The sequence below is a fragment of the Leopardus geoffroyi genome, chromosome C1, assembly GCF_018350155.1.
Source record: "Leopardus geoffroyi isolate Oge1 chromosome C1, O.geoffroyi_Oge1_pat1.0, whole genome shotgun sequence".
NCBI classification, from domain to species: Eukaryota; Metazoa; Chordata; class Mammalia; order Carnivora; family Felidae; genus Leopardus; species Leopardus geoffroyi.
This window is the reverse complement of record NC_059328.1, coordinates 17108728-17120768: the sequence shown is the minus strand read 5'-3', so window position 1 is coordinate 17120768 and position 12041 is coordinate 17108728. Positions and strand designations below refer to the sequence as shown.

The 12041-nt window shown below is 39.5% G+C and overlaps 1 protein-coding gene across 10 annotated transcripts in view; it reads left to right on the top strand.

The window, feature by feature from the left end:
* LUZP1 (leucine zipper protein 1) overlaps positions 1-12041 on the top strand; it is a 107739-nt gene that overhangs the window by 85223 nt on the left and 10475 nt on the right. For 2 of the 10 annotated variants that reach the window (XM_045476086.1, XM_045476080.1), the window contains one exon: positions 6056-6112. The exons of the other annotated variants lie outside the window; for them this stretch is intronic. The gene's annotated coding sequence lies outside the window, so the exon portion shown is untranslated. The remainder of the gene's footprint in view (positions 1-6055; positions 6113-12041) is intronic. 10 annotated transcript variants of the gene reach the window in all.

The following is a 12041-nucleotide window of genomic DNA, read 5'->3' as shown; positions in this document are numbered from 1 at the left end:
TGCAGCCTCCTCTCAGCACTCGCCCCGCCCTCCCATAAAGCTTGTTGTCTATTAAACTTACCTTTTTTTTTAAAGGGCACTTTTAGGTTCACAGCAAAATTGAGCAGAAGGTAGAGATTTCCCATATACCTCCTGCCCCCACATGTGCACAGCTTCCCTCATTATCCACATTCATTACAACTGATGAACCTACATTGACACATCATTATCACCCAGAGTCCATAGTTTACATGGCTCATTCTTGGGTGTTGTACATTCTCTGAGTTTGGACAAATTTATAATGAGATGTATTTACTGGTATAGTATTATGCAGAGTAGCTTTATTGCCCTGAAGATTCACTCTGTTTCTCTCTCCTGATCTTTTTATTGTCTCCATAATTTGACTTTACCAGAATGTCATGTAGTTGGAATCATATAGTATGTAGCCTTTTCAGATTGGCTGCTTTTCCTTTAAGCTGCCTCCTTGTGTTTTCATGGCTTGATAACTTCTTTCTTTCTTTCAAATTTTTTAAAGTTTATTTTGAGAGAGTACACTCGAGTGTGTGCAACTAGGGGAGGGACAGAGGGAGAGAGGGAGAGAAAGAGAATCTTAAGCAGGCTCCACGCTGTCAGTGCAGAGTCCAGTGCAGGGCTCGAACTCACGAACCATGAGATCATGACCTGAGCCGACGTTGGATGCTGTGGTTGGCACCCCATAGCTCATTTCTTTTTAGCCAAATAATATTCCATTATTTGGATATACCACAGGTTATCCACTCACTACTGAAGGACATCTTGTTTGCTTCCAAGTATTGGCAGTTATGAGTAGAGGTGCTAGAAATATCTACATGCAGATTTTACTCCTTTGGGTAAATACAAAGGAGTGCTATTGCTGGATCATATGGGTAAAACTGTTTAGTTGTAAGAAACCACCAAACTGTCTTCCAGAGTAGTTGTATCAGTTTGATTCCCACTAGCACTGGGAATTCCTATTGTTCCACATTCTCACTAGCATTTGGTATTGTTGGTGTTTCAGATTTTGGCCATTCTGAAAGGTGTATAGTGATATCTCATTGTTTTGTGTTCCCCTGATGACATGATGTGGAGCATCTTTTCATATGCTTATTTGCCACCTGTATATCTTCTCTGGCCATTTTTTAATCAAGTTATTTTCTTATTGTTGAGTTTTAAGGATTCTTTGTATTTTAGGTTTACACTCTTTTATCAGATATGTCTTTTGCAGATATTTTTTCCCACTGTATAGCCTATCTTTTCAGTCTCTTAACATTGTCTTTTGAAGAGTAGTTTTTTTTTTTTTCAACATTTATTTATTTTTTTTTGGGACAGAGAGAGAGCATGAACGGGGGAGGGGCAGAGAGAGAGAGGGAGACACAGAATCGGAAACAGGCTCCAGGCTCTGAGCCATCAGCCCAGAGCCCGACGCGGGGCTCGAACTCACGGACCGCGAGATCGTGACCTGGCTGAAGTCAGACGCTTAACCGACTGCGCCACCCAGGTGCCCCTGAAGAGTAGTTTTTAATTTTAATGAAGTCCATCTTACCAGTTATTTCTTTTATGGATCATGCCTTTGGTATTGTATCTAAAAAGTCCTCATCATACCATACCCAAGGTCATCTTAAGTTTTCTGGTCTGTTACCTTCTGGGCACTGTATAGTTTTTTCTTTTTAAGTTTGTTAACTTAAAGTTTGTTAAGTCTGTTCTTTATTTAGTGGGCGAGGGGCAGAGAGGGGAAGAATCCCAAGCAGGATCCACGCTATCAGTGCAGAGCCTGATGCAGGGATGGAACTTACTAACAGTGAGATCATGACCTGAGCCAAATCAAGAGTTGGACAGATGCTCAACTGACTGAGCCACCCCAGGGCCCCTGCACTTTATAGTTTTATGTTTTACATTTAGGTGTGTGACCCAGTTTGAGTTAGTATTTTTTTTTTTTTCAACATTTATTTATTTTGGGGACAGAGAGAGACAGAGCATGAACGGGGGAGGGGCAGAGAGAGAGGGAGACACAGAACCGGAAACAGGCTCCAGGCTCTGAGCCATCAGCCCAGAGCCTGACACGGGGCTCGAACTCCCGGACCGCGAGATCGTGACCTGGCTGAAGTCAGACGCTTAACCGACTGCGCCACCCAGGTGCCCCAATATTTTTGAAGGGTTTAAGGTCTGTGTCTGGGTTCGTTGTTTTGAATGTGGGTGTTCATTTGTGCCAGTACTACCTGGTGAAAAGACCATCTTCGCTTCATTGTATTGCTTTTGCTTCTTTGTCAAAGATCAGTTAACTATGCTTATGTGGATCTATTTCTGGGCTCTCTTTTCTCTTCTTTTGATTTATTTGTCTATTCTTTTACCAATACAACATTGTCTTGAATACTGCAGTTTTATAGTTAAGTCTTGAGATCAGGTAGTGTTAGTCTCCCAACTTTGTTGTTCTTCAATATGTTGGCTGTTCTGGATCTTTTGCCTTTCCATATAAATTTTAGAATCAGTTTGTTGATATCCACAAAATAATTTGCATGAGGTTTTGATTGGGATTACATTTACTCTTTCAAGTTAGGAAGAATTGACATTTGGACATTATTGAGTCTTCCTATCCATGAACATGGAATATCTCTTTTTTAATTCTTCTTTGATTCATCAGTTTTTTAAAAATGTTCATTTATTATTGAGAGAGAGAGAGAGAGAGACAGAGCGAGACAGAGCATGAGTGGGGGAGGGGCAGAAAGAGAGGGAGACACAGAATCCAAAGCAGGTTCCAGGCCCCGAGCTGTCAGCACAGAGCCCAACGCGGGACTTGAACTCACAAACCGTGAGATCATGACCTGAGCTGAAGTCGGACGCTTAACCGAGTGAGCCAACTAGGCGCCCCAATCCATTAGTTTTATATAGTTTTCCTTACATAGGTCTTGTACATATTTTGTTAGGTTTATATTTATGTAATTCTTTTTTTTTGGAGCTGGGTGCTAATGTAAATGGTATTGTGTGTGTGTTTTTTAATGGTATTCTTGTTTTTAAAAAAAATGTTTATTTATTTATTTTGGGGGAGGGGGAGGGTCAGAGAGAGGAGAGAGAGAGAGAGAATCCCAAGCAGGCCTCATGCTGTCAGTGCAGGCCCAATACAGGGTTTGATCCCACAAACCATGAACTCATGACCCGAGCCTAAGTCAAGAGTCAGCCGCTCAACCAACTGAGACACACAGGCGCCTCTAATGGTATTATGTTTTTAATTGCAAATTCCATTTGTTCATTGCTGGTATATAGGAAAGAGACTGACTTTTTTTTTTTTTTTAAGCTTATTTATTTTGAGAAAGAATGCATGCAGCAACAGAGAGAGAAGAAGAGAGAGAATCCCAAGGAGGCTCCTCGTTTTCAGCACATGGAGCCCGATTCAGGGCTTGATCTCCTGAACTGTGAGAGCATGACCTGAAATCAAGAGTCAGATGCTTAACTGACTCCAGTCATGCAGGAGCTCTACAGCTGACTTTTGAATGCTAACTTTGTATCTTACGTTCTTGCTGTAGTTGCTTATTAGTTCTGGGGAATTTTTTTTTTTGTTATTGTTGATTCATTTGGGTTTTCTACAATCATGTCCTGTGCAAAACAAAGAGTTTCATTTCTTCTTTCCCTTTCTTTCTTTTTTTTTCTTCTTGTCTTACCATATCAGTTAGGATTCTAGTACAGTTTTGAGAAGCTGTGGTAAGGGGACTTCTTGCTTTGTTCTTGATCAGAGAACAGTTTTCCACCTTTAAGTATGATGCTAGCTGTAGATTTTTTTTTTTTTAAATAAAGCTGAGGAGGTTTCCCTCTATTCCTCATTTCCTGAGTTTTATTGTGAATGGGTATTGGGTTTTGTCAAATGCCTTTTCTGTGTCTTTTTATAAGATCATGTGATTTTTCTTCTTTAGTCTGTTGATATGCCGGATTACATTAATTGATTTTTGAACGTTGAGCCAGTTTTGTATACTCAGGATAAATCCCACTTGGTCATGGTCTGAAATTCTTTTTATACAGTGTTGGATTAGATCTGCTAATATTTTGTAAGATTTTTACATCTATGTTTATGAGAGATCTTAGTCTGTGGGTTTTTTTTTCTTTGTCTGGTTTTAATGTTAGGGTAATGCTGGCCTCAGAATGAGCTAAGGAGTATTTCCTCTGCTTCTAACTTCTGGAAGAATTTGTAGAAAATTGTATAATTGGTATAATTGCTTCTTTTTTTTTAAATTTATTTATTTTGAGAGAGAGGGTATGCTTGTGAGTGGGGGGAGAGGAAGGAGCAGAGAGAGGGAGAGAGAGAGAGAATCCCAAGCAGGCTCTGTGCTGTCAGTGCTCAGTGCAGAGAACCCAACCCAGGGCTCTGTCCCACGAACCATGAGATCATGACCTGAGCTGAAATCAAGAGTTGGATGCTCACCAGTGGAGCAACCCAGGCACCTCTTATAATTGATAGAATTACTTCTTAAATGTATGGTAGAATTACCAGTGAACCCATCTAGGCCTAGTATGTTTCCTGTTTTTGAAGGTTATTATTGATTCCATTTCTTAAATAGATACAATCCTATTCAGATTACCTATTTCCTGCTTGTGTGAGTTCCTGAGGATTATATCTTTCAAGCAATTGGTACATTTCATCTAGGTTATCAAATTTGTGGGCATAGAGTTGTTCATAATCCCTTGTTCTTTTTTTTTTTTTTTTTAAATTTTTTTTTTTTTTTCAACGTTTATTTATTTTTGGGACAGAGAGAGACAGAGCATGAATGGGGGAGGGGCAGAGAGAGAGGGAGACACAGAATCGGAAACAGGCTCCAGGCTCTGAGCCATCAGCCCAGAGCCCGACGCGGGGCTCGAACTCACGGACCGCGAGATCGTGACCTGGCTGAAGTCGGACGCTTAACCGACTGCGCCACCCAGGCGCCCCAATCCCTTGTTCTTTTAATGTTCATGGGATCTGTAGCGATAGCCCCTCTTACTGGTATTAGTAATTTGTCTTTTTTTTTTTTTCTTCATTAGCCTGGCTAGAGGCTTATTGATTTTATTGATCTTTTCAAAGAACCAGTTGATTTCTGCTTTAATTTTTATTTCTTCTCTTCAGTTAACTTTGGTTTTAATTTGCTTTTCTTTTTCTAATTGCCTAAGATGGAAGCTTAGCTTATTGCTATTAGATCTTTGTTCTTACCTAATACATGCATTTGGTGCTATACATTTGCCTCTAAGCATTGCTTTTGGTACACCCCACAAATGTTGATAAAGGTGTATTTTCATTTTCATTAAGTGCAAAATATTTAAAAATTTCTCTTGAGATTTCTTCTTTGACCCATGAATTATTTAGAAGTGTGTTGTTTAGGGGTGCCTGGGTGGCTCAGTTGGCTGAGCATCCGACTTTGGCTCAGGTCATGATTTTGCGATTCTTGAGTTCGAGCCTCACATCGGGCTCTGTGCTGACAGCTCATAGCTTGGAGCCTGCTTCAGATTCTGTCTCCCTCTCTCTCTCTGCCCCTCCCCCATTCTCTCTCTCTCTCTCTCTCTCTCTCTGTCTCAAAAATAAATAAGTATTTAAAAAAATTTTAAAAGAAGTGTGTTGTTTAATCTCCACAAATATTTGGGTATTTTCCAGCTATCTTTCTGGTAATGATTTCTAGTTTAATTCCATTGTGGTCTGAGAGCATACAATGTATGATTTCTGTTCTTCAAGTTGTTGTGTCTTATGGCTCAGAATGTGGTCTCTCTTGGTGAATGTTCCATGTGAACTTAAGAATGTGAACGCTACCAGCTATGGATTCTGTATCTCCTCTCTCTCTGCCCCTCCCCTGCTTGCTCTCTCTCAAAAATAAACATTAAAAAAAGAAAAGAATGTGTATGCTATTGTTGTTGGATGAACTAGTCTATATATGTTCATTATATACAGTTTCTTGATTGCATTGTTGACTTCAACTATGTCCTTACTGATTTTCTGCCTGCCGGATCTGTCAGTTCCTGAAAGAGGGGTGCTGAAGTCTCCAGCTATAGTAGTAGATTCATCTGTTTCTCTTTGCAATTCTATTGGTTTTTGATGCTTCTTTGTTAGGTGCATACACATTAAGGATGGTTACGTCTTGGAGAATTGAGACTCCTTTATCATCATGTAAGTCTGTCTTTATCCCTGATTACTTGCTCTGAAATATTCAGTCTTGATATTAATGTAGCTAGTCCAACTTCCTTTTGATTAGTTAGTATGGCAAAATTTTCTCCATCCCTTTACTTTTAATCATTATGCATCTTTATTAAAATTTTAAAGTGGATGAGCACTAAATAATGCATACTGTTGTTGAATCATTATATCATACACCTGAAACTATAACACTGTCCATTAATTATACTGAAATTAAAAAAATTTGAAGGGGGTTTTTGTAAACATACAGTCGTGTCTTTTGATATACTCTCTCTCTTTTAATTGGTATATTTAGAATGTTGATGTTTAAAGTGATTATAAGCTCTTGTTTTTTGTTATTTTTTGGCTTTTTTTCCTGCCTTTTGTGGTTTTAATTAAGCATTGTATATGGATCCAGTTTCTCTCCTTAGCATATCAGTTAAACTTATATTATTTTTTAATGCTTATTTATTTGAGAGAAAGAGAGAGTGTGAGCATGCACGCCAGAGAGTGCATAGGAGGGGCGGGGAGAGAGGGAAACAGAGGATCCAAAGCGGGCTCCGTGATGACAGCAGAGAGCCAGCCCCATGTGGACTCCAAACTCAGGAACCTCGAGATTGAGACCTGAGCCAGAGTCGGATGCTTAACCGACTGAGCCACTCAGGTGCCCCCAATTAAACTTTTTTTAAGAGTTTGCCCTAGAGTTTGTAGTGTACATTTATAGGTAGTACTAATACTTTATAATAAAGTATTTCTAGTTCCTCTCTTGTCCCTTGTATCACTGCTGTCATTCATTTATACATAAGCCGTATAACGATTGAATATGTTGTTGCTATTATTTTGAATTATCTGTTAGATCAATTAAAAGTAAGAAAAATTAAAAGTGTTATTTTACTTTAATGCTCTTCCTTTCTTGATGTGGTTTGAGTTTTTAATCCATATCATTTTTCTTCTCACTGAAGAATTTTTTTTTAAGTTTATTTTTGAGAGAAATAGAGACATCCTCTCAGAGAGAGGAATGAGAGAATCCCAAGCAGGCTCCATGCTGCCAGTGCAGAGTCCGATACAGGGCTCAAACCCATGAAGCTGTGAGATCATGACATGAGCTTCAGTCAAGAGTCAGACGCTTAACCGACGGAGCCACCCAGATGCCCCTGAAGAACTCTTCTAACATTTCTTGCAGGGCAGGTCTACTGGCAACAGATCTCAATTTTTATTTGTCTAAGTCTTTATTTTTCCTTCGCTTTTGAAATGGTACTGAATTTTTTTTTTCTTTTTTGTGGGGTACAGAATTGTAGTTTTGGGTTTTTGTTTTGTTTTACCTTTCAGTATTTTAAATATTTCACTTCACTCTCTTCTTGCTTTGCATGACTTCTGAGAAGTCAGATGGAATTCTTATCTTTGCTACTCTGTAGGTTGTGTTTTTTTTCCTGGGCTTCAAGATTTTTTTCTTTATCCTTGATTTTCTGCAGGGATCAGAAATATTTGGGTATTTGGGTTGGGTTCTTGTTTTTCTTTTGTCTTTATGGCATTTATCCTGCTTGGTGTTACTTGGTGTCTGACACTAATTTTGGGAAAATTTTCAGTCATTATTGCTTCAAATTTTTCTTCTGTTAATTCCCATTACAAGTGTAGTTGTCCCATACTTATTGGATGTTCTGTTCCCTTTTTTTTTTTTAGTCATTTTTCTCTTTACTTTTCAGGCTTGGAAGTTTCTATTGACATACCCTCAAGCTGAGAGTCTTTACTCAGTTCTGTTAGTCTACTGATAAGATAATCAAAGGCAGTCTTCATTGCTGTAACAGTATTTTTGATCTCTGTTTTTAAAAATATATGGTCTTGGGGCATCTGGGTGGCTCAGTTGGTTAAGCATCTGACTCTGGCTCAGGTCATGATCTCAACAGTTTGTGAGTTCGAGTCCCACATCAGGCTCTGTGCTCATAGCATGCAGCTTGGAGCCTGCTTCAGATTCTTTGTGTCCCTCTCTCTCTGCCCCTCCCCTGCTTGTGCTCTCTCTCTCAAAAATAAATATTTAAAAAAATTTAAAAATTAAAATATGTGGTTTTTTTTTTCCATTTATTTATTTTGAGAGAGAGGGAGAGCATGCATGCATGCGCTAGTTGGGGAGGGGAAAAATGGGGAGAGAGAATCCCAAGCAGGGATATGGGCCTGGAAGTCATGAACTACGAGATCATGACCTGAGCCAAAGTCAGATATTTAAACTACTGAGCCACCCAGGTGCCTGTAACATTTTGTTGATTCCTAGAACTTCCATTTCTGTTACTCATTTGTTTTTGTATGGTGACTACTTTTTCCGTTAGAGCCCTTATCGCAGTAGATATTTTAAATTTCTGGTAATTCCAACATCTGCCATTTCTGAGTCCAGTTTTGATGCTTGCTCTGTTTCTTCAAACTATTTTTTGCCTTTTAGTATGCCTTATGATTTTTTTTTGGTGAAAGCAGGACATGATGTCCTGGGTAAAAAAAAAAAAAAAACTGAGGTAAGTAGGCCTTTAGTGATAGCCTTTTCGCCTTCTCCTCCCAACCTCCCATACCTCTCAGGTGGTACAGGATGGCTGGAGGGAGCAGGAATTGGGGATTTCCCTTCCCCCAGGTTCTGGTTTCAAAACGGTTGATTTAACACTCCCCTGTTGGATGCACAGGGTTGGGGGGGGGGGGGGAGAAGTCTCTCATCTTCACTGTGAGAACCTTGTACAACTCATGGAGGCAAAGCTCACCAAATGGGGGGCATCCCCCCCTGACACAGACTCCCTCTTGTTCTTAACTCTCAGAGTTGTCCACACTGAGCCTCCAGCAGTTTGTCAACTGCAGTTTAGGTTTTCCTACCCTGCTGCTGGTTCCCATGGAGGTTTCTACTGGTGAATTTCTATTTTTGTAAATTGTTGATTCTTTGCATCCACTTGTCTAAGTTTTAGGGAAGTGGTTTTTGTGACCTCATTTCTCTCATGGACCTAAGAAGAGTTGTGAATTTTCAGTCTGTTCAGTTTTTTATATATTAAGACACAGAGTGAGGACTTCTAAGCTCTTTACATTTGCATTTCTGGACCAGAAGTGGGAAATCTGCCCTACCTTCTCTGTGCTTTTTACTTCTTTCCTCCCTTAAATTTTTTTTCAAACTGTGGTAAAAAATGCATAACATAAGATATATTCACCATTTACAGTTCAGTAGGGTTAAGTATATATTTGCACATTGTTGTGCAACCAGTCTCTGGAACAGTTTTTTTTTATCTTGCATGACTGAAATTCCATACCCATTAAACAGTAACTCCCATTTCCCCCTCCCCCAGCCTGTGGCAACTACCATTCTACTGTGTTTATTTGAATTTGAATATTCCTAGATACCTCATATGAGTGAAATCATATACTATTTCTCTTCTGTGACTGGCTTGTTTCACTTAGCACAGTGTCCTCAAGGTTCATCCAGGTCTCCTTTTTAAGGCTAATATTTCACTGTAGCGTATACTACATTTTGTGTCTCCATCATCCATTGATAGACAGACACTTGGTTGCAATAGTGCTGTCATGAACATAGCTGTACAAATTATCTCTTTAAGATCCTGTTTTGAATTTTTTTATAGTTAGGCCTAGAAGTGGAATTGCTGGATCATGCGGTAATTCTATTTTTAATTTTTGGAGGAGCTGCCATACTGTTTAGCTTTGCCATTTTATTTTCCCACCAACAGTGCACAAGCGTTCCAGTTTCTCCATATTCTCACCACCACTTGTTCTTTTGATAGTGGCCATCTCGATGGGTGTGAAGTGATATCTCATTGTGATTTTGATTTGCATTTCCCTAATGATGAGTGATGTTGAGTATCTTTTCCTATGCTTGTAGGTCACTTGGGTATCCTCTTTGGATCAATTATTCAAGTCCTTGGCCCAGTTTTTAATCATGTTGTTTGTTTTTTGTTAGGTTGTAGGAGTTCTTTATATATACTCTGCTTATTGATGCCTTATCAGATATATTATTAAGATCTACTCTTACCAAGGTCTAAAGTTATAATAATTCTATCCTCTTCCTTCAAAATACAGAGTTTTAAGAACACTTGAATTCTGATTTCCTTCTTTAGGACTTAACATGTTATTATCTACCATTTCAGGTAGTTCCACTTTGGTTTTATCCTGCCCTTCCCCTTCCCACTCCCAGTTAATTTTTGTTTATTGTTTAACTGAACCAATGTTTGTTTGGGTTGATTTCTTTGCTTACTGTTTCTTCTTGCATCTCATGCCTTTCCTAAGTGATCATTTTCTATATTCTTTTCTTTTCCTTTGAGTAGGCTCCACCCCCAGCGTGGAGCCCAACACAGGGCTGGAACTCATGACTCTGAGATCAAGAGTCAGATGCTTAACTGACTGAACCACCCAGGTGCCCCATCTATATTCTGAATTACATCCATAGGTTTTTCAGTGAAAGTCTGTTAATAGTAAACACTTAGGTTTTTATTTTCCTTTGTGTTCTGAAAAGTGTTCAATTGTACCTTCTTTCATAAAGATATTACCATGTCTTTTGTCTTTTTTTTTAAGGTTGAGTGAGAGTGGGGGGCCGGGGGCGTGGGTGGAGAGTGAGAGAATCCCACGCTGTCAGCACAGAGCCTGACTTGGGGCTCGAACTTACAAACCATGAGATCATGACCTGAGCTGGAACCAAGAGTGGGACCCTTAACCGACTGAGCTACCCAGGTGTCCTGTTTTTTTTTAATTTTTAAAATTTGTTTTTAATTTATATCCACGTTAGCATATAGTGCAATGATTTCAGTAGATTTCAGTGATTTATCCCTTATGTGTAACACCCGGCGCTCATCCCAACAAGTGTCTTCCTTAATGCCCCTTACCCATTTAGCCCATCCCCCCACCCGCAGCCCCTCCCAGCAACCCTGTTTGTTCTCTGTATTTAAGAGTCTCTTATGTCTTGTCCCCCTCCCTGTTTTTATATTATTTTTGCTTCCCTTCCCTTATATTCATTTGTTTTGTATCTTAAATTCCACATATGAGTGGAGTCATATGATATTTGTCTTTCTCTGATTTATTTCACTTAGCATAATACCCTCTAGTTCCGTCCACGTAGTTGCAAATGGCAAGATTTCATTCTTTTTGATTGCCAGGTAATACTCCATTGTGTGTGTGTGTGTGTGTGTGTGTGTGTGTGTGTGTGTACACACACCACATCTTTATCCATTCATCTGCCGATGGACATTTGGGCTCCTTCCATACTTTGGCTATTGTCGATAGCGCTGCTATAAACATTGGGGTGCATGTGCCCCGTCAAAACAGCACACTTGTATTCCTTGGATATACACCTAGTAGTGCAGTTGCTGGATCGTAGGGCAGGAACTTTTTGAGGAACCTTCATACTGTTTTGATAAGTTCTTTAATGTTTATTTTTGAGAGAGAGAGAGAGAGTGTGAGCAGAGGAGGGGCAGAGAGAATCCGAAGTAGGCTCAAGCCTCTGAGCTGTCAGCACAGAGCCTGACACAGGGCTTGAACTCGTGAACCACAAGATCATGACCTGAGCTGAAGTCTTCAGGATGTTTAACTGACTGAGCCACCCAGGCACCTCTCTAGTTTTTTTGTTTTGTTTTGTTTTGTTTTTTTAAAAAGATTTTTAAGTAATCTGTACATCCAGCATGGGACTTAAACCCACAACCCTGAGAACCAAGAGTTGCGTGCTCTGAGCCAGCCAGGTGCCCCATCATGTCTTTTGTCTTCTATTTGACACTTAAGTTTCTGTTGAGAAGCCAGTTCAGTTGTTACTTCTTCATAGAATATTTTTCTTTCTTGTTGCTTCTCTTCTCTTTGTGGTATTCTGCTGTATCCTTATCATGTGTCTAGGTGCAGATTTAACTTTTACCCTGCTTGGTTGGGACTATGTTTCCTAAATATGAGGCTCCCTTTCATCAACTCT